Source organism: Ambystoma mexicanum, chromosome 9, assembly GCF_040938575.1.
Source record: "Ambystoma mexicanum isolate Mex_15411 chromosome 9, UKY_AmexF1_1, whole genome shotgun sequence".
Taxonomy (NCBI): Eukaryota; Metazoa; Chordata; class Amphibia; order Caudata; family Ambystomatidae; genus Ambystoma; species Ambystoma mexicanum.
In genome coordinates this window covers 735,515,763-735,540,169 of record NC_090931.1, presented here as the reverse complement: position 1 = coordinate 735,540,169, position 24,407 = coordinate 735,515,763, and the positions used below count along the sequence as shown (strand labels likewise).

The window sequence follows — 24,407 nt, the reverse complement described above, 5'->3', positions numbered from 1 at the left end:
CACCTCGCTTATATAACTACATCACCATATTAGAGACATATTAAAAATATTCTGGAGAGCTTGACTAAAATGTGCAGATTCAGTGGTTTATTCCCTTTTAATTCTTCCTCCTCACAATCCACCAACCACTTTGTCCTCAGCAAGTCCTTATTTAGGATCTTACTGGTGTTGCAACTATGAATATGTACCTCCAGGTTACGGTACCTCAAATGTATCCTGTAATACGCTTCCTCTTTGTGTGTACTCACTGGCTGCATGGCATAGTTACCGGACCACAAAAAGGATGCAAAGGCTTGGCCCCTACAGGACCCATTCAATTTGTAACCTGAACCTAGAAGTCCATTGGGGCTCCAAAAGGAGGGAGTGTTTTCCTGGTAAGAATGAAAACAAGGCTATCTGTCTAAGGTCTTGGCCTTCCCGACACTCCATGTTCTGAAGAGTGAAAGGAAAATGCTAATCAATCTCTAAATATAACAAACCGTTTATGGATTTCCTTAGATAACACACCAAGCAGCTCTCAAACTTGTTTCCAGCTTGATCAAATCAGATGGACAGAGACAAAAATAAACAATTCTATGTGAAGACCGGGGGCAAGCATTATGCTTAAACTCTTTAATGCTTACTCTTCAGCAGCCTTTCAAATATAAAAATGTCTTCATTGTTTTTTATTTTCGGAAAACAGTAAACCAACAGATCTTCAACATAATGAACTACAAATCCCCATAAATCCACTGTACTGAAGTCTTTTTTACCTTTCAGAAAAAACAACCAACCTTGATCCAGCAACAGTCTTATGTCACGTCCTACCTGAGTCTCCTCCTCTTTCTTTGCTGCTCTTCAAGCAGATAAGTGGGACTCCTTATGCTCCCTGGGTTATTATGTGCCTGTACGTTGTTTGATGTGCTCATCACATCTTCAGGGAGGCAGTCTCCAATTGCAGCTCACAGCTAGTGCAGTTGTAGTCAATCAGTATTATTTCTCCTGCAAGGACTTGTGGTAGCTGTAGTCATCTGGTTTGCAGGGAACCCGCAGGTATTTGTCCCTTCTCCCCAATGGGGAGCCTTCCCCTTTTGAGGCTAGGGAGGGAAGTCTGGGTAAGTGGGGCCTCACTGGGAGAGACTTCCCCTTAGGGGACAAGGACTTCCCTAAACCCTCCACCATCGTGGCATATATGGGACCTTCAGATATGAAGAGTATTGCAAGGGCCAGAGACTTGGCTGTAGGTAAAACTGAAATAACCAGTTATGCACAACAAGAAGGGTCTGTCTCTTTAAGAGGATACACACAATTCATGGAGATGGCTAGGCTGGGAGAGGATAACACGCTGAGCCAAGATGCAGTGCAAGCAGAGAGGGAAGACGGTAATGTGAGAAACCTGAAGGTGTCTCCCTAGCTAGTCCCCGGGGATCTGTCATCCAGGTGGCCAGGACACGGCCATCGCTATTCGATCCAGTTCCTGGGGGTGGACCAGTGAGGATCACCTGGCTGGGGGTCCTCTGGGAGTGGGAGACAGACTGGTGGGAAGTGGTATCCCCCTTCTTTTAATACCTTTTATCCACCCTACCACGTAGGACATTAAAAAACACTGCCCGCCCCCATTTCCGATACGAACACTTTCGCACAAAACACGAAAGAGAACAGACTAACACCAGAGCCGTTTACCTGGCATGTCCCAATACAAGGGTCAGGCAAAGCCAGGCAATTGATCAGAATCACACACACCCAATGGCCCTTTCCATTCCCCACAGGGATACAAGGTGGAGCACAAGAGCACAGGATGAGCAGGCAGACCGCACGACAAGACAGCTAACCCAGCCCGGAAAGTCAAGAGGAGGAGAAAGGTGGCGAGCATTGAAGGGGTGACAAGGAGAGAAACAACCTTGCCCTTTCCAATCCAGATCCGCGGAACCTCCCAGCAAAGAAGTGTAAGACCGTGGACAATAGCCAACGTGTGTAGCGGCAGATGTCAACGGCACACAGAGCCTGCCTATGCATATAAGCAGGACAGAGAGAGACCCCTGATACTGTGGTACCATCCTTGACTCCGAATGCTAAAAGAAGCCAAGCAGGTCATCAAGTCGAGGGGAAAGTTGATAAAAAACCGAACTCTGTTGAATGAAAGTTGCAAAGTGGCTAAAGAAGGGAAACTCAAAGAACATTTAACATTAAGGGAAAACCAGCTGAATGAGGAGTCCACACCACGTGGGTTCTCACTCAAGAGACTCTGGTGAATCACACACTTTTGGAACTATCGATACCAGAAGGCCTTAGGAGGCCTTTAACTAAAGGGGTCAAACTGGTCATACAGGGGTCTTGTAAAATCCTCTGTACCGTTGAAAGTCTTTGACCAGCAAAGTAGAGAGAAGGAAGAAGGAACTCTTGTGTGATTGACCATAGTGAACCCTGCTGAGGGAAGCAGAGGAATATCCACTGAGTGTTGTTTAAAAAGACAATAAGACCTGTGAATACTACAGGAATAAGTGTTGTCGTGAAACGCCATACTGAACCCGGCAGAGGGAGGCTGAGAATCGAGAGGGGTCTGCGCCCGGAAGAGGGGGACCCAGGTGAGGAGAATCCTCATCCCAAATGCAAGTTGAGAAGAACTTTCATTTGTTTGTTATTTTACTGATGCTTGAAGGCAGGTGAAGTGTAAAGACTTGGAATACAGAGGGTTGTTCAGAGTGAACGGTTTAGCAAACGTTGGTAAGAGTGAACACGGCAGAGGGATGCCGACAGGAAGGGGCGAAGCCTGAAGAATTGCTTAAAAAGACATTAAGATTCATGAATGCAAAAATAGCCATAGTGAACCTGAAGGAGGGAGGAGGCTGATGTCGGAAAGGGGTCTGAGCCCAAAAGAGGGGGATCCAGGGGTGGAAAGTCATCACCCAAAGTCCAATGAGAAAATAACCTTTTATTTGTTTTGTTCAATACGATTCGTGAGGGGTCTGTGCCCGGAAGAGGGGAACCCAGGGGTGAAGCCATCACCCAACTTATATGTAGACCAGGACTGTTTGTTTGTTGAATACATCTGGCTTCCGTTGGAAAGCCCACCAAGGCTTTCCGAGTGCCTGAAAGGACAGGAAGTGTACGAGGTGACCAAAAACGTCCCTGGTCTTTGTCCTGCAGTGTGCCTGTCTGGAACCAGTTTGTGCTGGGAGGCTGGCCCCCAGGTTTTAATGAATGCATGTCTGGTGATTGGTAGGCTCAGCCAGATTACCTGCATAAAAGAAAAGGGTCCTGGAGCAGTAACTCGACTCAACCACTGGAATTGAAGGTCCGTAGAAGAAGAAGGACTTCAGCAGCCACTTACAGTGACTGCCAGAGTGGTCCGAATAACCAATGCAGTCCCAACCTCAACTTCTGTGAGACACAGAAGCCCTGAAGCGGATGACTTCCTCTCTTGGACCAGTGGGCCTAACCTGTCCCAAGACAAAGTGCATTTTGTGCCCTCCATGGAAGAGCTGCGACCTCCACGGGTCGAAATTCGCCAATGCCCGGAGTCCTGTGCCATTTTGCGGTGCAACGTCTTCTGAATCGCGATTTCGTCTGAAACTTTGCGGGCCTCTTCCTGGAACTCCAGAGGCTGGATACCGCTCCTAAAAGTCCCCTCAGTCGAAACGAGGACCGAGAACCAGAGCAAAGTCTACAACATGACAACTGTCCTTCAACTGAGCCTTGAAAAAGGCGCCAACGACCCAGTGCTGCGCAGATCTTCTGCTGGGCGTCCGACTACGCGAGAGCAACTTCCAGATCTATTGCAAGTTCTTTTCTTCAGTCGTCAAGTTCAAGAATCCTGAACCAGGGTCTTCTGTCACCTCTCCTTCGGGACCGTCCTGCTGCACAAGCTTCTACCTTGTAAGATACTTACAAGGTACTGTTCAGCCCCTAATATTTACCTGGGGCCTGCTCGGTTGTTCCTGTGCTTAGGAGAGTTGCATTTAAGCTGTTACTTGCATCCCCTCCCAGGCCTACATTGAGCCTCATTGGGGTGGACAACCCTTTGTGATCTATACAAAAGAAATCTCCTGCTACTTACCTGTAAACTTGAAGAACTCTTCATAGACTCTTGTTTGCTGCTTACCCGCTTTTCCTTCCTCTGCCCTTGGCCAATGGACCCAAAGGGCCCCCCTCCACTCTGAGACTCACCTAGAATAGGGTTGGACTTCTTAAGATTGGTTAAGCAGGGTTAACTAAAGTTATACAAGTTGATCTGAAGTTGACATACTTGCTTCAGGTGTTTCTGCTACTTTCCGTTACCTTTTATAACTGTTCTAAAGTATATTTGTATCCTTTGGATAGTGCAACTATTCTTTGTTTAATGCTACTTTGTGAAATTACTTACCTTACTTAAATACACCAGCTTTAGTGTATATAAAATACATGTTTATTTTTTATATAACTTCTAGTGTGTACGTGTTTAGTACTGCGTGCCTCACTACAGCTCTCATCCCTCCTAGACTAAGCCTGGCTGCTCAGCCATTGCTACCAAACCTTTGGGCAATTCAGGCTAAACCTAAGGGGTGTCCTCCTGTTCATCCATGTCTAGTCTCCGACAAGACTTTACCAAAACCTCCTAAAAAACATTTACACCAGAATAATAAGCACCATGTCTTGTGGAATAATGATCCCAAGAAGGGAGACAACCCTTAGGTACACTGTAAAATAACTGCAACATCTGCTTAAAAAGGTGGAAAGAGATTATTTGAAGATATCTCCAAGAAGAGAACTATTGAATGAATAGAGACACTGACATACCAGAACACTAGAACAGGGGACAGATTCTCCCAATCTAAATTAAGGTAGTTAACATAGTGGTAGGTGTTAGGTAATGTTTTCATCTTTGTGATAAATCTTCCTGACATGTGTCAACCACAGAACATTTTGCTTGTACTTGGTGATTATTTGCCCTTGTCCCTAGGTGAAGGGGAATCCTTTCCCCCCATCTCACCTAGTCTTTTACTCTTTTTATGGGTGACCTTTGTATGTCTCTCCATAGTGTATGACTGGAGTTATAGTTTCCTATAACTTTGGACTGACTGTAAAAGACTAGCACACAGCATTTTAAATGCAGTGGCTTCCTTTTAATTCTCTTACTGTTTCTTGGGTGAACTACTGTTCCTCAAAAAGTAAAGTGGGATTCACATCCCCTTTACATTAATTTAAGTGAGCCAGCACACCCCACCTTATGTGGAGTGTTGGGGGATACAACATATCCCTTTTCTTACTTACCTGGTAACATGTTTGTTACAATTGCAAGTTTACTTGAATGGCTGGTGGCAGTGGTTTTACCTTAGTGACTTTTTAGTCTTATTACCGACAGGATATTAAATCAGCCTCGATAATGCAGAGAAGGGCCACCATTCTACTAGAATGGGGCTCCTTTTCTCGCCATTTCTCATGTGCGTGTTGTTTCTCAGGTCTTCGCCTGCCATTCTAGGCGGGAACGACCTTAGTGGAAGTTTTGTCTTCGGCAGGAATACTTTGTATTCCACGCCACACCCAGGTTCCAGAGTGTCTGAGAAGGCAGGAAGCAAGGGAGGAGTCCAAAACTCTGCAGCCCTTTGTCTTTCATCTTGCCTTAAAGGACGCAAGTCCCAGTGGGGCACTGGCTGACCTGATTGGAAAGCCTGACCACACCTTTCTGTAAACTGCAGGGAGAGTTTGCAGGAATTGTGCTGTAGTTCCTGATCAATACTGACAAGTCGACCACTGGAGTTGAAACTGAAGAGGAAGATAAAGAAAACACGCATGTAGCGAGAGCCTGCTGTGTAACTGGAGCCTGATGCAACCCTTCCTTCCATTTGACCCAAGGGTCCTTAAAGCGGCGACTCCTCCCCAGAGACCTGCATTTTGAGCAATCCCACGACATGCTGTGACCTTGCTGGGCTGCAAACCTCGAGCCGGAGTGCAGTGCATGGTCTTCCGAAGTCTGAATCCGTCTGAAACTTTGGTGGACTCCTGCTGGATCTCCAGATACACGATTCGAATCCCTGAAGTCACCTCACCAGCGTGCAGGACCGAGAGAGTGATGAGAATCCGACCTGCAATATTTGTTCTTCATCTGGCATCTGTAAAAGGCGCCAAATCCACAGAGCCACGGGAATCCGTGAAGAGTCTGTTACTGGAATCCTCCTCGGACGACTTCTGGTGCAGGTTCCCATCCAGTGTCCAGTTCTTTCGTCTTCAGAAAAAGAATCCAGAAACCGGGTCCTGTGCTGCTGCATCCTGAATTCAGCCACACCGAAGCGCTTACTTTCTCCTAAAGTACTCTGTGGGCTTAGTTAATACTTAACTTGAGTCTGGTGTGCATCCTGTGAGGCTGAGTGGGTGATTCGTATGGTTGGGAGTTTGCCCATACCACTTGCCAAGGCCTAATGCTGGAACACATATAGGGAGCCTTCTGTGAAGTCAATGAACACTTTAACTAACTGAAAGTGAATACTTACTTGTTTAAGAAGATCTACTATGAACTTTGACTTTCCTGCAACTGAACCCCATCTCAACCTGCCTACAGCTGGCACCTAGACCACAAGGGTCCCTCTTCTGCCTCAGAGAACTCATGCAATAGATTAGGGAAGGACTGGATAAGAAAAGGATTCTGCCTTGAAAGTATAACAAGTCTAAAAGTACTTAACTTGCTCAAGATGTTAAGTGTGGTAACTGTATCTCTGTGAAAGAAGAAGTTACAAAATTTCATTAAGTTTATGCTTACTGTTGAGTTGCATTCTGCCCCTCTAAAAAGTGTATAAGCTGCTTTACTAACTTTGAACAGTGGTTTCCCACCTTCTAAAAAAGTAGTACGTGCTGGTACTGTTTTATCATTGCTGAACTGAATGAGTGTAAATGCTTACCAATAGGGTTTACCTGCCTTGAATAACATTGTGCAATTCTTAAAGTGTATCATAGGGTATTGCTTTCCGTGGTCTACTTCATACAGATCTAAAACAGTCTGGAAGTTAATACTTGTCTTAGGAGTTGCTTGTAGCCCCTCTTAAAAGTATACGGTTCTTTACTTACCTCAAATAACTGCTGCTTTTCTAAACTTGTAACACTGGATTGTCTTTCCCTGAAAATGCTTAGAGGATTTCTAAAATAGCCATAGGGTCAGTTAGTTACCTTAAAATACATTGTGTCATTCTTAAAGCATAAAAGGGTTTTGCTTTCCCTGATTTTCTTAGTGCATTCTAAAATAGTTATTGAGTTTTCATACTTATCATAGAGTAGCTTAAGGCCCCTACAGAAAGTATATGAGTTGTTTTAATAGCTCTGAACTTAAAGTAATGTTGCAATGTGTATACTTGTAACAGGGTTGGTTTATCATGTGATTTCATAACTGAGTGTCACTGCATGACTGACAGGGTCAATCACCCTTGAAATACTGATTGCATTCTAAAAGTATATCTAACCTGGTCTTATTCCCCAAGAAAGGTATATTACTATCCTGAATGTATAACCTTAGGTTCGACTCACCTTCACTTGCTTCCTGCTCCTCTAAATAAGGTTATACCTTGGTTTGCATACCACAGGTATTGAGTTGTTTTTTATGATTGTGTTAGTATAATGTTATAGTACTTACTTATTCAAGAAGTATCTTGGTCTACTTGTATTTGATAGATGGACGTGCCAGCAGCCGCTCCGCTAGCCCACGAACAAATAGTGGCTTTCCCTCCACCCTGAAGCCACCTTTCAGTTCAGTGAGCAGCGGGAGAGACCAAGGGTAACCCCCGACCACCGTTGGAAAGCTTGGGGCCGAGCGCAGCCGTCTCCCTCAAACACTGGATGTTAAGGCATGGAGCAGGGCAGCACCATTCGGCGTGGGCTGTGAGGAGAGCCGATTACCGATAGAAACTCCCCAAGCCCAGAGGAGCAGGTCAGTGGCGGAACCCCGCTGCAGTACAGGCTGCCGTTGATCACGCTCACAGAGCTGCCGAGCTAAGGACGCACTGGTAAAAAGGAGCAGGAAGCCCCCGTGGCTGCTGGGTGGACACCTACAAGATCCAGAGAGAGCGGTCAGCACCCGCCGGCGGGCAGCAGCAGAGCAACTAGGCACTGGGCAGCCAACCACAGCTGGCTCCCTGCAGAAGCACCAGAGGGGGAACAAGTGAGGAGCGTTAGTCGAGGAGACACACAGAGCTCTGCAGAAGGGGAAGGGCCGGGACAGTTACAGTGAACTGGAAGGGAGCTCGGCCCATATAGAGCATTGGATGCGGCCTGGCAGGCACACACCACGCTCCAAACGGACAAAGGTGAGGAGGGGGCCCATCCACAGGAGTGGACTCAGGCTGCTCGCCAGATTGAAGGAAGAGCTTGCCCCCCCCATGGGGCGGAGGTCCTGAAAGGCGCCACACTCTTTGGCAAAGAGTATTCATGAGATAATTGCGCTGGACCATAAAAATAATTGCGCTTATCTGGCACGTGTTTCGACCGTCATCCACGCGGCATGCCACGGGTGATCCTTAATCAGACACCTTTTTCGGAGGATCAGAACCTCAAATAGATGCAGTTTAATTGAATTACCATATTTCGCTAACAATACACTGGAACTAATCTAACAAAAGTCTCCCTTAAATCAATTTATGGGACCGCTTGAATTCTTTGTCAAAGACACCCAATGGGAAACAAACTCTTAATAGCCTTGAAGACGACCAACGGCCGAAACACGTGTCGGCTAAGCGCAATTATTTTTATGGTCAAGTGCATTTATCTCCTGAAAATATTCATTAATAAACATCTTAGAATGTTATAAGAACAAGAAGTTTGTTTTTTACAAACAAACTAAAGAGAAGCGCATTGCCCAGAAAGCAATACAAAGTTACCTTAATTTTAGGAGGCCTGGGGACGATCTCTGCATTCAAGGGTTTTGCAGCTATAATTTCTGGTAAAAACAACAAAAAACTAGACAACCTAATAACGAATTCCCAAGCACGTAATTTTTCTAGTTAGCCCCCAATCTATTTTATTCACTGGCAAAGAGGCCTGTACTTCGGAGGGACCCCCCAGGGAAATTCACAACAGCAAAGCTGGAGGGGCGCAACAGCTCGCAATCGCGGGGGGAGAGAGGTCGTGCTACCGCAAGGCGCACTCCAGGCGCATCATCCATTGACCCATTACCCCCCCCCCGAAGACCTGAGGAGGCGACAAGCAGGGGGACAAGCAGCATATTCAGACGCCTGGGAAGCAGTCAGTGAAAGGAGGCAAAGCTTACCCCACCAGCGGTCTGGTACATGGGGGGGTGAGCGAATGTCAAAATCCAAACATCCTACATGTTGGGCACTCTTCTCACAATATGGGGACCGGGAGATTCAAGGTTGACCCATAGGACTGGTACCACCATGACAGAATCAGGAATGAAGGAGGCAGGGGGAGAGCACTTCTCGCAAAAATACCTAAACGAGGACCTCATGAGCCTGCAACTTCCCTTACAAAGGCATTCCAAGACCAATTCCAGCTGTTGAGGCAGACCTCAACACAGCGACGGCAGAGATGAGGCAGGAAATGGGACAGCTGGGAGAACAAAAAGACCTGCTTGAGAGGGGATTACAGGAGATGGAGTTAGCTGCCAGAGAATACGGGGAGGCAATTGAAAGACTGAATATGGCAACCCAGAACCTTCAGCTACAGACGAAAGATATGGAAAACAGATCAAGGAAAATAAATATCCTCCTTAAAGGCCTCTCAGAATCGGTATGCAACAAAGACCTCAAGGATCAGGTGCAGCAGATTTTTGCAGACATTTTGGGAGACACAGTCCCGGCAGAGGTGGGCCTTGATAGTAAGTAGAGAATGGGCAGGTTGTTGGGGAGGGGGGGTGGAGCCAGAACTAGGGACGTGTTGGCACCGTTCTCATGATTTGGCGAGAAAGAAGCAGTGCTCTGGGCAAGGGCAGAAGAACCTTTTAACTATCAGGGGGTCCAATTATACCAGGACATTGCAGGGAGCACCCTCCTCAAACGTAGACGGATGGGACCGGTGGTTCGGGAGCTGTCTAGAAGAAGCATTTGTTATAAGTAGACCTTCCCCTTTGGGCTAATGTTCGACTGGGGGGCACCCAGAAACACATAACCTCACCCCAGGAAGGAGAATCCCTACTTCATTTGGTACTGGAGCAAGCCCCACAGGAGGACACTTGACAGCCGTACAAGACTTCGGTCTTGGGACTGGAAGTTAGCGGAAGGCTGTCGAGGAAGGAGGACCCCCTGCCCGAGGACCACATCCCAGTCATCTGGGGTTGGGTCGAGGGGGGGGGCCCTCACAGACAGCTGAAGGGAAGCGACACAGAAGTGAGGAGGTCACGAGTTTCCACAATATGGGGTGGCGGCAACCAAAGGCACCAAAAGAGGCTGTATGGGCAGGAGGGCACACTGTCTTGAATTTAGAAGGGTGGGTATGCTCCGGGTGGACTTGGGGGGGGCGGGAAGGGGTATATGGAGGAGGGTCGAGGGAGGGCAGGCAGCGGATCCCAATGGGTGTTGGGATGGGTGGGAAGGGGACGAGGAAGCCTCGTTTGTTGGGGTTTGGGGTGGAGGAAGGGGGTGACAGGTCCATGACAAGTGTGAGTGGGGGCAACATGAAGACAGGGCTCCAAGGGCGATTGATGTGATGGGTCAGGGGGGGATCTGAAAGAGGGCCGCATGACCAGATCTTGGAGAAGGGGGGCGGCAAGGGCAGGCGAAACCAACAGTAAGAATAACTTGCAAGGATGTCCGCTCTGCCCACTTTTACTTTAAAGTGGGCGACCCATATCATGAGGGGGCTGAATTCAAGACAGAGAAACTAGAACTATTCATCAGGCGAACAGGGCCAGACATCTTGGCCATTCAGGAAACCCACATGCTCGCGGGGGACCATGCACGGCTTTGCCTGAGGGGTTTCTCCCATATCTTTCAAGCCCCTGCCCTGAACAAAACCTGTGGGGTGGCGTTGACATTTAGAGATGGGGTTGACACCCTGTGAAGAGGTGCCGGCAGCGGCCTTGGGAAAAGCCACCAACTCGCACACATCGGACGAACTCGGCGATCCTGACGGGAGCGGAGCCGGCCCCGCCGAACGCTACGGCGGGGTTAGCTACTCACCTTACTGGAGTCGCCGACCCGGACTGGGAAGGGGGCGGGGACCTTGTCAGGATGCAGGCCGCGGCCCGCGGCCGAGGAGGAGTAAGAACCCCGACATCAGAGGCCACCCCTATGTACCCAAGTCCCGGCGCCGCATGAATGCCGCCGACGGAAATGCTTCAGGAACAGTCCCCATGCTACAGGGGCAGGCAAAACCGACGGCAGGGAAACCCGGTTTTAAGGGAGGCGGGGCCAAACCTTCCCAACCAATAACAGACGAGCTAGGCAAGACGTCTGCTCATTGGTGGGGATTTGAACCCAGTGAAGTATATAAAGGCCCGCCTTTTCTAAACAAGGCTGTCTGTTATTTTCACAGGACACCGAGGAGCACGCAGGCAACCCCGAGTGGTGGGCCTACCCAGACAACCCGAGTTAGAGGACCACAGCCTTATCCCAAGGGCAATTGGGGAAGGAAAAACCCCACGGTGAAGCAACCGCCAGAACTTTCAGTTTATTATTGATGTACCACACCTCAGTTATTGACTCTTTCCGGATCAACCATACGGCAATAATAAAGATTATTGCAGCACAAGTTTTGTCTCCTGTCTATCATTCTCACACACCCACATTACTGGCTCCAAGGCAGATAAAGGGGGCATATACATTATGGTAATGGGCGAGGCTGAAGGGTCAAACTACACGATAGCCTCGATAAATGCTCCAAACGTGGCTCAGGAGCCTTCTCTTAGGGATGTGCTGGGGACATTGGAGGTGTTCGCTCAAGGACATGTTGTCATGATGGGGGATCTCAATCTAACCTGGTCACGGGACTTGGCTAGGAGTGTGGGAGGACTCGGGCATAGGGGCGGAGAGGCCTCAACATCCCTGAGGAATACGGTCGAAGCCTTGGGCCTTCGGGATGCATGGAGAGAGGTGCGAGGAAGGATGAAGGGTTCACATTCTTTTCAAATGTACATGACTCCCACTCCAGAATAGATTATGTGTGGGTCTTGGCCCCCCGACTGGGGGAAATTAGGGGTATAGAGGTGGACTTGCTGGGTGTGGCTGACCACACAGTGGTCACAATGACCCTGCCACTACTTTGTCATAGAAGGAGATTATGGGGATGGAATACACCAGGGGAACTGAGAGACCCCAACATCAGAGAGGACCTGGAGGCCACGATGACCTCATTTTTTTTACGCAATGGAGTGGAGGATACAGGTGTGAGTGTTCGCTGGGATGCTTTAAGGCCACGATTAGGGGGGGGGGAACTATTGCGGCCAAGATGGCATGGGTTTCCCAATTTCCCCTTATGGAATCTCAATTGGAGGCAGAAATAGAAGGTCTAAGGAAGCGGATTATAACAACTCTCACTAGGAAGGCTCAACGAGAATGCACACAGGTGGTGGAGCAACTTAACGTCCTCAGCACAAGGAATGCTGAGAGGTCCCTTCTGTATGTCGTCAGCGATAATACGCGCAGGTGAACAAGGCGCACAGGCTCTTGGCTAGACTACTGAGAGGGGCAGCAAGTTCAAAAATGATTCCGGGAATCGGACGTTCCCGCACCGCTGACATACAAGAATCCTTTATGCAATATTACGCAAACCTGTATTCATCCAAGATCGCGTTGACAGCCGCCAGGTAGAATTTCTGAGTAAGATTAGCCTGCCTGCGTTGAGGCCTGAAGATAGGGAAGGGCTGGAGAGGGAGATAACAGAGGACGAAGTCCAAGAAGTGATCAAAAAGCTCTGCCATAAGTCCCGTGGGCCGGATGGTTCCAACACAATCTTCTACAAAACTTTCATGAGAATTTTACTTCCACAACTCACTTCATTATTTAATCACTTCCGGGGGACCGGTTGAATCTCGGCATCGATGGAGGAAGCCAAAATCACCATAATCTCTAAGCCGAACAAAGATCACACACAATGTGGTTCTTACCGGCCTATTTACCTTAATGTGGATGCCAAAATGTATACAAAAATTCTGGCGAGTAGGGACGATGGTCTTTTACCTGACTTACTCAACCCGATCAGTCGGGGTTTATCCGGGGCCACCAGACCTTTGATAATATTAGGCGCATAGCCATCTGGTGGAAAAAGTGTGCAAAACATCGACCCTGGCGGTCCTACTTTCCCTCGACGCCGAGAAGGCCTTTGACCGGGTGGAATGGTCCTTTTTATTTAAGGTGATGGAAAAGATGGGTCTAGGTGGAGATTTTATTTGAATAGTTGGCTCCAACTATAAGTCTCCCACAGTGCAGCTTCTCATCAATGACTACCTCTCAGGAGCCTTCTCACTAAGCAGGGGTACAAAGCAAGTATGTCCGCTCTCCCCCCTTTTATACTCAATTTAGCTAGAACCGCTGCTGCACACCCTACGAGAATCCGCGGAAGTACAGTGTATCCGATTTGAGTGTAGGCAGCATACAGTCGTGGCATACGCACACGATAAGCTTCTTACCTTAGCCAGCCCGGAACGGTCACTGTGGGAGACTGTGAGACTACTGGGAGAGTTCAGGGGAGTTTCAGGGCTGAAAATGAATCTAGCCAAATCATAACTTCTTAATTTGACTGTGCGGGCCTGGGGGGAGAAAAAGAGATAAAGGCATTGAAAGCTGCTTCACCATTCAAATGGAACCCAAAACAAATCAGATATCTGGGGGTAGACATAAAGACATTAGCGGGGTGGTACAGGGGCAACTTCCCACAAATGTTGGAAACCACTAGAGCTGACCTCCATAAATGGAGTGCACTTAAGGTTTCCTGGATGGGTAGACTTGCAGCAGTCAAAATGGTTCTACTCCACAGGCTTCTCTACCCATTTCAGGCTCTCCCGGTGCCAGTCCCACAAAGCTTTGTCAAAGACCTACGCAAAATCATAAGCCATTTCATTTGGGTGGGCATGAAACCCTGTATTAGTCTTGCTCAACTATCTGCCCCGGAAGGGGAGGGAGGAATGAGATTCCAGAACGTCCTATTTTTTTATTTTATTAAAATGCATCTGGTTTATATCATTAAACCCTACATTTATACATTTGTACATGTTACTTGATTCATTTTGAAACTTTAGAATTAAAACCATCATTCACCTATTTGGTATTTCAGACAGGATTTCTGTCCAGAATAGGATAACTATTACTAGATTAATTTGGAAACTTAGAATTAGAGTTATCAGTTCATCTGTTCAATATTTCAGACGAGATTTCTGTCCAGAATCGGATAACCGTTGTTATCTCAGTTCTGTTATTACCGATAAGTAGGTGTGACCACCGTTCCTCGCAGTCTAATTCAGTTGTGGCATTCAAGTAAATTTGGCTGATGGAGAGGCGTTTTTCTGCTATTGCTGGAAATGGAATCATTATATGATAGATGCTTTTGATGATTTCTGTGTTCTTGCAGAATCTACACGCCTGGTCAGAGTTGGACTTCATGTTTCTTTTTCCCAGGATTTCTTGGGTCGGAAGAAGATTAAGTTTGAGTCTCAAAAAGGTGTCACGTATCCCTCGGTCCGGAAAAAGAATCGGATAGTGTGGCATTTGATTTAAGGCTCTAGCTCCACCCTTACAGTTGAGAGTTAGTTTGTATTGATTTTTGAGGTTCTGTGTAGTGATCCAGTCTAGTCTTGCATGATGGATTTTTGCTCTTTGTGGTCTGTTGATCAGGGTTTCCATTGATATCTCACATTCGAGTCTGTTGGAATTGACAAAGTCTTTCCATTTGTTCAGTACTGTGGCATTGATATTCTCTATGTTGGTTTGTAGGATGTTCAGAGGTGGAATATGTTCATTGTTATTTAGTTTCCTGAATAAATCAAATTGTTTCCATCTGATAATTGACTGAAGGGACTGGAGGCCAAGTTCAAATCTGATGCGTGGCATCGGAGTAGATTGTGGAAGTGCTATAACCTTTTTACAGAAAATAATCCCATGTGCTCGTGTGTATGTTAATCATGGTCGCACCACCATAGGTCAAAATAGCAGTCACTTTTTGTCTATAGAACAGGACTACAGGCTTGAGTGAGAATTTCCCAAACGTTTTATATATGATCAACCCTTGCCTTGCCAGTGTATACGCTTTGGATTGAAGATATTTAATCCAGGGCTGTTCAACCTGTGATTGGTTAATCCAGAATCCCAAGTACTTGATTGTTGTCACTTGTTCGATTTTTTCTTTTTTGCAGATAGAATGAAACAGGGTTTTTCTTTGATCTTGGTTGTCACGATAGTGTTATGATTTTGGTCTTCTTCAGGTTTATTTCAAGTTCATGTGTCATCATGTATTCTTGCATTTTATTCAGGGCTGTTTGTAAGCCTCTTGGAGTTTTTGCAAAAAGCACAATATCGTCGGCATTGAGTATGCACGACACAGTAGTTGAATTTAGTTTAGGTGGATTCATGAAAGGGGTGTAAACGTTTTCCTTGAAATCCGAAGTCAACAGGTTAAATAGGGCTGCGGCAAGGGGGCAGCCTTGTTTTAGGCCATGCCATGTTCGTATTGATCGAGTCACGAGACCTTCCTTTTTCATCCGTATCTGAACTTTTGTGTTTGAATAAAACAACTTAATAGGTTCAATGTCGTCTCGTTGGCAGCCCCATTTCTCCACCTTTTCCCATAAGATATTTCGGTTTATTTTGTCGAAAGCATGGTGCAAATCGACATATCTGCAGGTTCCCATGTGATTGACCATTTTCTTTGCTTGTTTGGAATGGAGGCGTGTCATTTCCAAGGTCTTTTTTGATATAGTTGTTGGAAATGCGTCGTCCATCTAGCTTCTTGGACATCTAGGACCATGTTATCGGTTGTTAAGGATTGTAGATTCAAAAGCTTCCATAGGTCTCTGGTGTTCCTTGAGTTCATCGCTCTCAGCATCGTCTCAGCGTCGTTCTGTTTGAGAGTCATTTTAGCGGTTTTCAGCCAATTTTTTGTGTTTTTGTTTGGCTTTTTTTAATTTTCACTTGTTGCTCTGAGCATGGGTGTCTTCATTTGTTTCAGACGGTTTCTTAGTTCTTTCTTCTTTGCAGCTATCGTGCTGCTATAAGCATGTCGATGTTCATACTTCTGGGGAATCTTAGCTGTTGATGATTGTCTAAATTTGTGTAATATCCATTCGTAATGAATTTTACCTGCATCTGCCATCTTTGTTATTTTTAATGTGTTTTGTTTGATATTGTGTTAATTTTAATCGGGTTATGGCTGTTCTCGGTTCTAACTCTGGAAGTTTTACTCGGGCTGGTAACTGTCTGCTTGTAAACCATTCTCGGATCATGATGTAGTGATCACTACCCCGTGTGTAGATGTTATCGTTTCGTCGCAGGGGTTCTTTTATGTGGCCAGATTTATAGATGTAGTCAATGATCCCTCTGCTGTTACTGTGGGACCAAGTTGGCGTAGGTATTTTGGCATCTGAATTGAATGCCTCAAGACGTTCCGTGCTTCTGTTGCACCTTTCCTTGGACCATCTTTGCGCACAGTGTTCTAACATATGTTCTTCGAGTTCTTGGCCAGCACGGTTGTAGAACTGAATGTTCAAGTCGCTGCATATAATAAAAGGCAATGGATGGATATTTCATAGTGGCTTCATCCATGGCTGTTAGGAAAGAGTCAATAAACATTTCATCTTTTATCTTTTTGGGGTTCCAGTATGTGTTAATTATCCCCAAGTAGTGTTTGTCGATATTTAGGGTTCCCTGTTGAGGTACATTTCCGGCTGTCTGATCTTGAAGGAGTATTACAATTTGGGTCCAAGAGTTAATGTTCTTGTTTTCAATAGCTTCAAGTCAGGCACTCATCTGGATAAATGTAAGCAGGCCTGCTAATGGACGTCTTTTCGTCCTGCAAATTGTGCAGGATTCATGTATGTGGTATACCCATCACATACCGTTTTTTGTGATGTCCATGTCTCTTGTAGACATATGATTTCAGCATTTGTGAATTTCGGTCTTTTGTTTTGGTATAAAAGTGGATATGACCACGAGTATTCCATGAGCAGATGGTGAAAGCTTGGGTAGTACGTGGGTTTGTTAATGTTGTTCACGAAAGCTTGTATTCGATGTGGATAGAGTACTACTCGTCTCTCTCCAGAATGGTTGTCTGGCCCACTGTAGATGTTGTTTGATTCGCTGATATTGTCTACTGAGACTTCGTCTCCTACATTCAAGGTCAGTCGGCAAAACGGTTGAAAATGCACTTTCACAGCTGCTTGTAGATGAACATATGGTTCTGTTTCTCATATCATCCTTTGAGATTACACTTTCTTCGTCTAAAGGTGTATCGTTCAAAACTTCTGTTATTTCAAACCCTAGGTTTCAGATGTCCTTTTTATGAGCTTCAATCTGAAGAAGTATTTTTCTGGAAGTGCAGTCTAACCAGATCCGGTCCAATCTTTTTGGATCTATAAATTCAAACAATTGAATATCTTTTGATTTTACTATTTTTAAGTCCGGCATCACATGTAGAAGGCGTAAAGCATTTGTCCTGTTTAGAATAAGTCTGTCATTGTGGGTTTAAAGTCTTACAAGTTTAAGTCTATTCCGATGGTTGGGTTTCCGCGATCTATGTATTGCGGAAGTTTCAGTTTTGGAGGTGCAGCTTTGGATGTGGGCGTATCATCTAATGGAGTCTCAGATGTAATTTCCATCTGGATCTATTCTGGTCATGTCTCCACTTAAATCTGAATCGAAAATGTCTTCACAGGTGAGATTAATTACACTCTGTCGATCTGAGAGGGTCTGTTCATAGTGATCTATTACTATGAGAGAGGATTCATTCATCCGAGTGTCTTCTTGTTCGTTCCCCATGTTGTCATCTTTAGAATAGGTAGATAAATTCATTAACAGTTCTATTGTAGCCCTGTCAGTTTCTGCTACTTTGAGTTCCTGTGTTTTCTTGATTTCTTGAACGCTTTGTCTTGTTATGTAATTGAAAGGGGGCGTCTATCTTTCCGCTTTCATTTTTGTCACGGTTTGCAGACTTCTGCGGATTCATTTGTTGATTTTCCTTAAGAATGCTCTAGAGCCCTTTTGTTGTTTTTTTATTTGTTTCTTTGATTTCATTACAGGCAACATTAGTTGTGGATTCGGTCTTGTTTGATCGGAAATGCTGTAGGAGTCTTTTTGTTTGGTCGCAATGTCTTGTTTGCTCAGTAAGTTGTTAGTGCTCTGGAGGGGGTAGGACATGTTGGTATCCGTGGTTAGATTGATCAATAGGCCCTCTGCCATTTGGAGGGTATTATTTGTTGGTGCTATCGCGATGTCGGGTATTTTCAGGAAGGATTCAGGTTGTTTTGTTTATACTGACACATCTCTGGTGGAGTTGTGTTGCGTTTAATGAGCGTCATGTTTTCCTGTTGGCCTTACAGTATTGGCATGCATCAATGCAAGTAGGGCATCAGTGAAATGGACTATCAGCCCTATCATTTCTTGCTATGTCTGCCAGTCTTAATTGTCATGATGCACTGGTTTCCGCCTCTGCATAGAGGCACTCCTCTAGCTTGGTCATTAGTACTTCGTGTATTTTCAGTTTCGAGTAAATGGAGGCTAGTATGGTTGCCTGTTCTCGAGAAGCCTCTATCTGTGCTTCTTGGAGCTTCATATATGGAATCATGGTCTGTGTTGTTACGGCGATTAACATATTCTTTAAGTCCAACATCATTGTTGGAATAGATTCCTGTTGAGGGGGTTCTGAGGGTATACATGAACATTTGGAGTAGTCATGGTGGGTTTCTTTCTTCAGATTATCAAATGTCAGATCTTGATTTGTTCTCCTCTCGTCAAATAAGGATGGGGGTACTCGTAGTGTGGGTCTGTGCAATTGGAATATGGAAACGTGTTTCAGGTGGAGCTTTGTGAGATTGATCATTGTTGCTTCTTCTTGTTTTTCTTTTATGTTCCTGCAGCTCCATTAGGGCTTCTATTTTTGTTAGGTCTAATGAAAGTCTCTCTAGTCGTCTGTTGGTGGCATTCTTTGGTGACGGATCATGACGTTTGGATCTTGTTTTTCGTTCATACATTATTTTCCATCTTTGCTTGGCAATCATCGCTTTGTCTTTCTGTGTGTGTTCGAGTTGAGGGCAGTCTGCCTTTGATTGAATTTTGTATGTTTGCATGGGAAGGGGTTCCTCTTTTAAGTTGGGAATAAGTGCTGTTTCTCCACTGATCATAGGAGGTAGAGTTTTCCTCGTTGGTGGGGATGCTGGAACTTTCTTTAGGGGGCTAAGGGTGCCATCTTGAAGGTGGTCACCAGTTTTAGGTGTGTCTCGTTGTTGTGTCCTATTTTCATACTGCAAGATTGGAGTTCCGCTTTCGCACTCAGCTGAGGGTTGTTCATGATCAAGTTGGGCATTTATTGGGTTCCTGTCGTTTAATCCCTTATTGGGTGGGGTTTTCCTTATTTGTTCTGTCAGGTCAGTGCCTGCCGAGACATGCTTGTTATTAGCGGAGTGTCTATTGTTTCCTTCCTGATTTCCGATGGTCGTATCACCTTCCTGGTTTCCTGTAGGCATACTGTACATCAGAGATGAGATGTAGGTTCTGATTTTGACGTTGGAGTGGTTCCGGCAGATAATGAATGCTCAGACACTTCGTGGCTATTATCTTGATTAGAGCCAACGTGGCTTTCTTTGGGGTTTCCTGGAATTGTTTCCAGTTGTATCAGTAGCGGGGATTTCAGTTCGAGGGAGAAATTCAGTATTAAGTAAGGATCTCGTGCAGATTTTTCCTTTGTTTTTAGGCCATGGTGTTACCAAATCGTTCCGCGTGTGCTTAGGTGCACAAAGAGTTAATCTGCAAGTAACTGGGTGCTGGAGGAATACAAACCACACCACGCTGCCTCCTCGACAGCAGCCTGCACCAGGGTGACGCGCTGCGTGGGCCGCAGGGGACAGCAGGCCAAGGATGAGCCAGGCAGTGAAGGCACCCTTTCAGAACCCGTGGTACCGCCGGCACAATCCGAGTCGGCCAACAAGAAGGTAAGCAGAAAATAATCAAGGCCAGTGTCAATTATAGTAAGGGGTGTACTTTGTCGGTTCGGATCCAATTGTTATTGATGAACTATTTGATGGCAGGGGTCAGAGGAAACTACCCGTATGCTCCGCTGAGCAGGGGAATCTACACAGCAGTTCTTTGATCTTTGACAATTCACAGTTGGTGAGGAAGGGTAGTACCGGTGAGCCGTATGATTCAGAGGAGGCTTCCCACCGTCCTCGCACGGTGTAGCTCCGCACTGATTAATAACATAGCTTTTAACAGATTGCAGTCAGAGGGTCTACTGTGAAGCTGTGTGGGTCAAAGGAAGCTTCCTGCAGTTCCCACACGGCATAGTTCCAGAAAAGTTGCTAGCATGAGTTTTGGTGAGGTGCAGTAAAAGTTTCTACTTTAGCGCCATGTGGTTCAAGGGAGCCTTCCCGCAGACCCCACACGGCAAATAGGCAGACGAGGTAGTAGTAATGATTTTGAAAAGTTAATGGCGAACAGTACTGGGGAGGCGTTACCTGGGTGAGTCTTGTATTCGCAGTTCCTGCACGGACTGCAGGGACTGCTCACTCCGCGGCCAGTAGTAGGTAATATGGAGGGCCAGGTTGCAACTCCACCTCCAAGTGTAGACACTGCAAAGAGACTGTAGAAGACTGCAGGGACTGCTCACTCCGCCTGGGATTTTGGCCTCAGTGCCAATCTGAAATTCATCGCCTAATTGCGTGGTTGCTTCCACTGCTCTACCAAGAACGTCCTATTGCATTGCAAAGCAGAGCAGATACAAATTATCCGAGAATGGTTTGTGGGGGTGGCGAGAAGGGAAACTGTGGGTGGACATGGATAGGGCGGTGGTGAAACACGAGCCGAAGGAAGTGTTATGCTCCGGCGGTACAATCACAAAACCTCTAGCGGACAGGTGGGACAGATTATCTGAGAAATTTGACATTACCACTTTCACTTCCACACCTATTTTTAACAACCCAGAGTTTTCTCCAGGAATGGAACAGGGGTCTTACCAAAGCTGGCAGACGAGGGGGTGTCATAAGATTAGAGACATTTTTTCAAGGGTGTGAAATTAGGTCCTTTATAGAGTGTAAACAGGCTTTTGGGCTAGATGAAAAAAGAGAGGTACATATACTTCCAAATCAGACATTGGCTATCCAACCCAGAAATTAGGAGGTGCAGTCGTTCGCCAACTAACTCCCTCCGAAAGGTTTCGGATAACAAGACGGATCCAGGGGCATTATCTCAGGGCTATATAGAACTATAAACAATTCAGTTCCATGTGGACCCTAGATGGACCCAAGGGCATTATCTCAGGGCTATATAGAACTGTAAACGATTCAGTTCCCTGTGGACCCTGGTTATATATGGGACGGTCAGAGGGCAGTATGGGGAGGGAAGATACCCAAAGAGTGCTGTGACAAACTATAGAGATTAATCCCCAAGATGGCCAAATCCTCACAACTGCAGGAGATGTGGTACAAGATATTATTCTGCTGGCATTATATGCTGAGCAAACTCCAGAGGATATACCCAGGAATGTTTTCAGTTAAAGACATTTTTATGTTGTGAAAAATCAATAAACAGATTTAAAAACAAACAAAAGTGATTTTGCACCTGCACATTATACAAACTCCTTTTGCTGTGCTTGCTGTAACTACAGAACCACATGAGATCCGAATTGAAGACATTCTGGAGACCTTTACTAAAATGTGCAGATTCAGTTGGTTTATTCAACTGAATGTTCTTTGTTTGTAGCAAATGAGAGCAAACATACATGATTGGCATACAGTGATTTTGTTGGGGACACATGTTTAAAACTGCAGGTGGTAACCTCCACATCGGGACATGCCTGTATAATGGTAGCATTTCCTGATGCTGGCCTTACCAACTGCAGTGTCCTCTTGGATAAACAGATTTCTCAGAAAGGTTACATTTGAATTTTATTAAAGCTCAATACATTTGACATTCTCTACAAGCGAGGCCACCAAAACAATGTACAGACCCAAATTAAATTGAAATCAAATGATGCCCAAACACCACCACCCTTGTGCAGCTACAGCCCTACTCCCAATATTCCAAAAGAAACCCCACTAACTAAGTGTCCCAGAGTTCAACGTTTCTTTTAGGAAAATGCAATGCGTTCATATTCAATAGGAATTTTAACCATGAAGGATCGACAATATTTCATTCTTCACACAACTTAAAACTAACTCTTTCATTTCTCTCAGCTGCAGATGCTTATGCAAAAGAAGCTCAGTTTCAAACTGTGCAGATCCTGCAGGATCCCAATCTCTGTTGCCTCGATTTGCCCTCTGTTGACATCTGCACATTTTGCTCAGTTTGAAGACCGAAACCAGACCTAGACCATGAAGTAAACCATAGACTAGCCTATTCCATCTAAACCTGCCACCTTTGCTTTCTCATGTATGGATAAACAGATTTTTGTTGCCACTTTCGTCGAGGGAATTTTGTGTTTCATATTGTTAGGCTAAACCTCCTAAAACATGTGATCACAAGTACCGATCTGTTTTGAAGCTGCCTTCAGTCTCCACCAGCCTCTTTGTCTTCGGTGAGTCCTCATTTACGGCCTTACTGTTGATATAACTATGCCTATGTGTCCTGGGGAATCATGAAGACCCCCAGGTTATTGTACCTGAAATATATCCTGTAGTCAGTTTCTTCACACAGGTCCCCCTGCTGTTAGGGAGATGCATCTTCTTTGTCGTTCCCTCGCCAGACCTATAGACTCTTCATATGTTCTCTGTGCTTTCTCCTTTCTCTTCTTCAACCATCAATGGCGGCACCCGGTGGGAGGCCCTCCTGACCTCCTTCCACTCCTCTAAGGTCATCATTAAGGTTTACTTGAATGGTACCATCCTGGTCCAAGGCCTTCAGGCCAATCTTCTCCTCTTTGATAGACGCTTCCTGCGCCTCATCAATTTCCTTCCTTCTCCTGCTGTCCCCTCTCTTCCCTCCACGGCTTCCTCGCCTTCCCCTGCTGTCTTCTCCTTGGGTCCTTGCCCTCTCCTCATTCCTCTTCTACACCTCCGCAGGGCCTACCTCTGATTTGTACCCCTCCCCGGAAATCTTTCAAGGATGGCAACCATCTCCATATTGCCACTCTTAACTCTCCCTCAGCTGTCAAACACTCCTCTGACATGTGCCGCCTCTTGGAGGAACTTGACCTCGGTCTCACTGAGACATGGTTCACGGTCAGCTGTGTCACAAGATTTGACACTGTCCTCCCCTATGACCTCTCCGCACCCAGGTCCACCCGCTCCATTACTCACCGTAATCGTATTTCTGATGCTTGTATCTGCTTAGATTCACATGCTGTGCATAGGCCGACATCTAGTGGAAGCTGCAGAGTATTACAGTTTGTTTTTCGAAACTCGAAAATGGCCGTCGACACAGGGCGTGCCAGTAACACTATCCCTAGTGGGATGTCCACTGTACCCAAGATCCCTCACGCGTCTAGGATCCTCAGATTGTATTTTTTCTGACATGAGGTAGCATGAGGAGTAGCGGGAGTACAGATAATCCAAGCAGATAGATAGAAAGGTAAGACTACAAGCAACCATGCGCCTTCTCTCAGAGGGGAGAAAGGGTGGGTCGCATGTGAATCTAAGCAGATACAAGCGTCAGAAATACGATTACGGTGAGTAATGTATCCCTTCTGAGGCTTGTGGAATCTGCTTAGATCACATGCTGTGCATAGATTAGCGAGCAGTACCTGAAGAAGGAGGTGGGATGTGAGAACGGTCATGAGCAAATAAGTGTCTTAGAACCGCTTGTCCCACTTGTGTATCTGCCTTGGAATGGGTGTCAATGCAGTAATGCTGAGTAAAAGTGTGAATAGAGCTCCAAGTAGCTGCTTTGCAAATGGTGTCAAGGGGTACATTTGCAATAAAAGCCAGAGTGGCCCCAATGCCTCTAGTAGAGTGGGCTCTTGGCGTGAAAGGCATAGTTCTTTCAGAGAGTGAGTAACACAGCTGGATACAGTTAATAATCCACTTCAAGATGGCACCTTTAATGACGCGATCCCCCTCTCTGCCTGTAGCTACGGAGACAAACAGTTGATCTGTTTTCCTTAGCGGTCTGGTTTTATTTACATAGTAGAGGACCGCCCTACGCACATCTAGGGTGTGTAGTTTCACCTCAGCCGAGCTTTGAGGGTCCTGGAAGAAAGCCGGAAGCTCGTTGGACTGGTTTACGTGGAATTTAGATATAAACTTAGGTGAGAACCTAGGGTGTGTGCGTAAAACCAGTTTGTCTTTATGGACAGTAAATAAGGGATCCTGCACTGACAGAGCCTGAATTTCACTGACCCTTCTTATAGAAGTAATAGCTACTAACAAGGCCGTTTTATAAGTC

General features: G+C 45.9%; 1 protein-coding gene across 4 annotated transcripts in view; it reads right to left on the bottom strand.

Annotated features, from left to right (window-relative positions):
- LOC138488560 (asparagine synthetase domain-containing protein 1-like) overlaps positions 1-24,407 on the bottom strand; it is a 205,245-nt gene that overhangs the window by 149,505 nt on the left and 31,333 nt on the right. The window contains exon 2 of one of the 4 annotated variants that reach the window (XM_069615635.1): positions 13,520-13,639. The exons of the other annotated variants lie outside the window; for them this stretch is intronic. The gene's annotated coding sequence lies outside the window, so the exon portion shown is untranslated. The remainder of the gene's footprint in view (positions 1-13,519; positions 13,640-24,407) is intronic. 4 annotated transcript variants of the gene reach the window in all.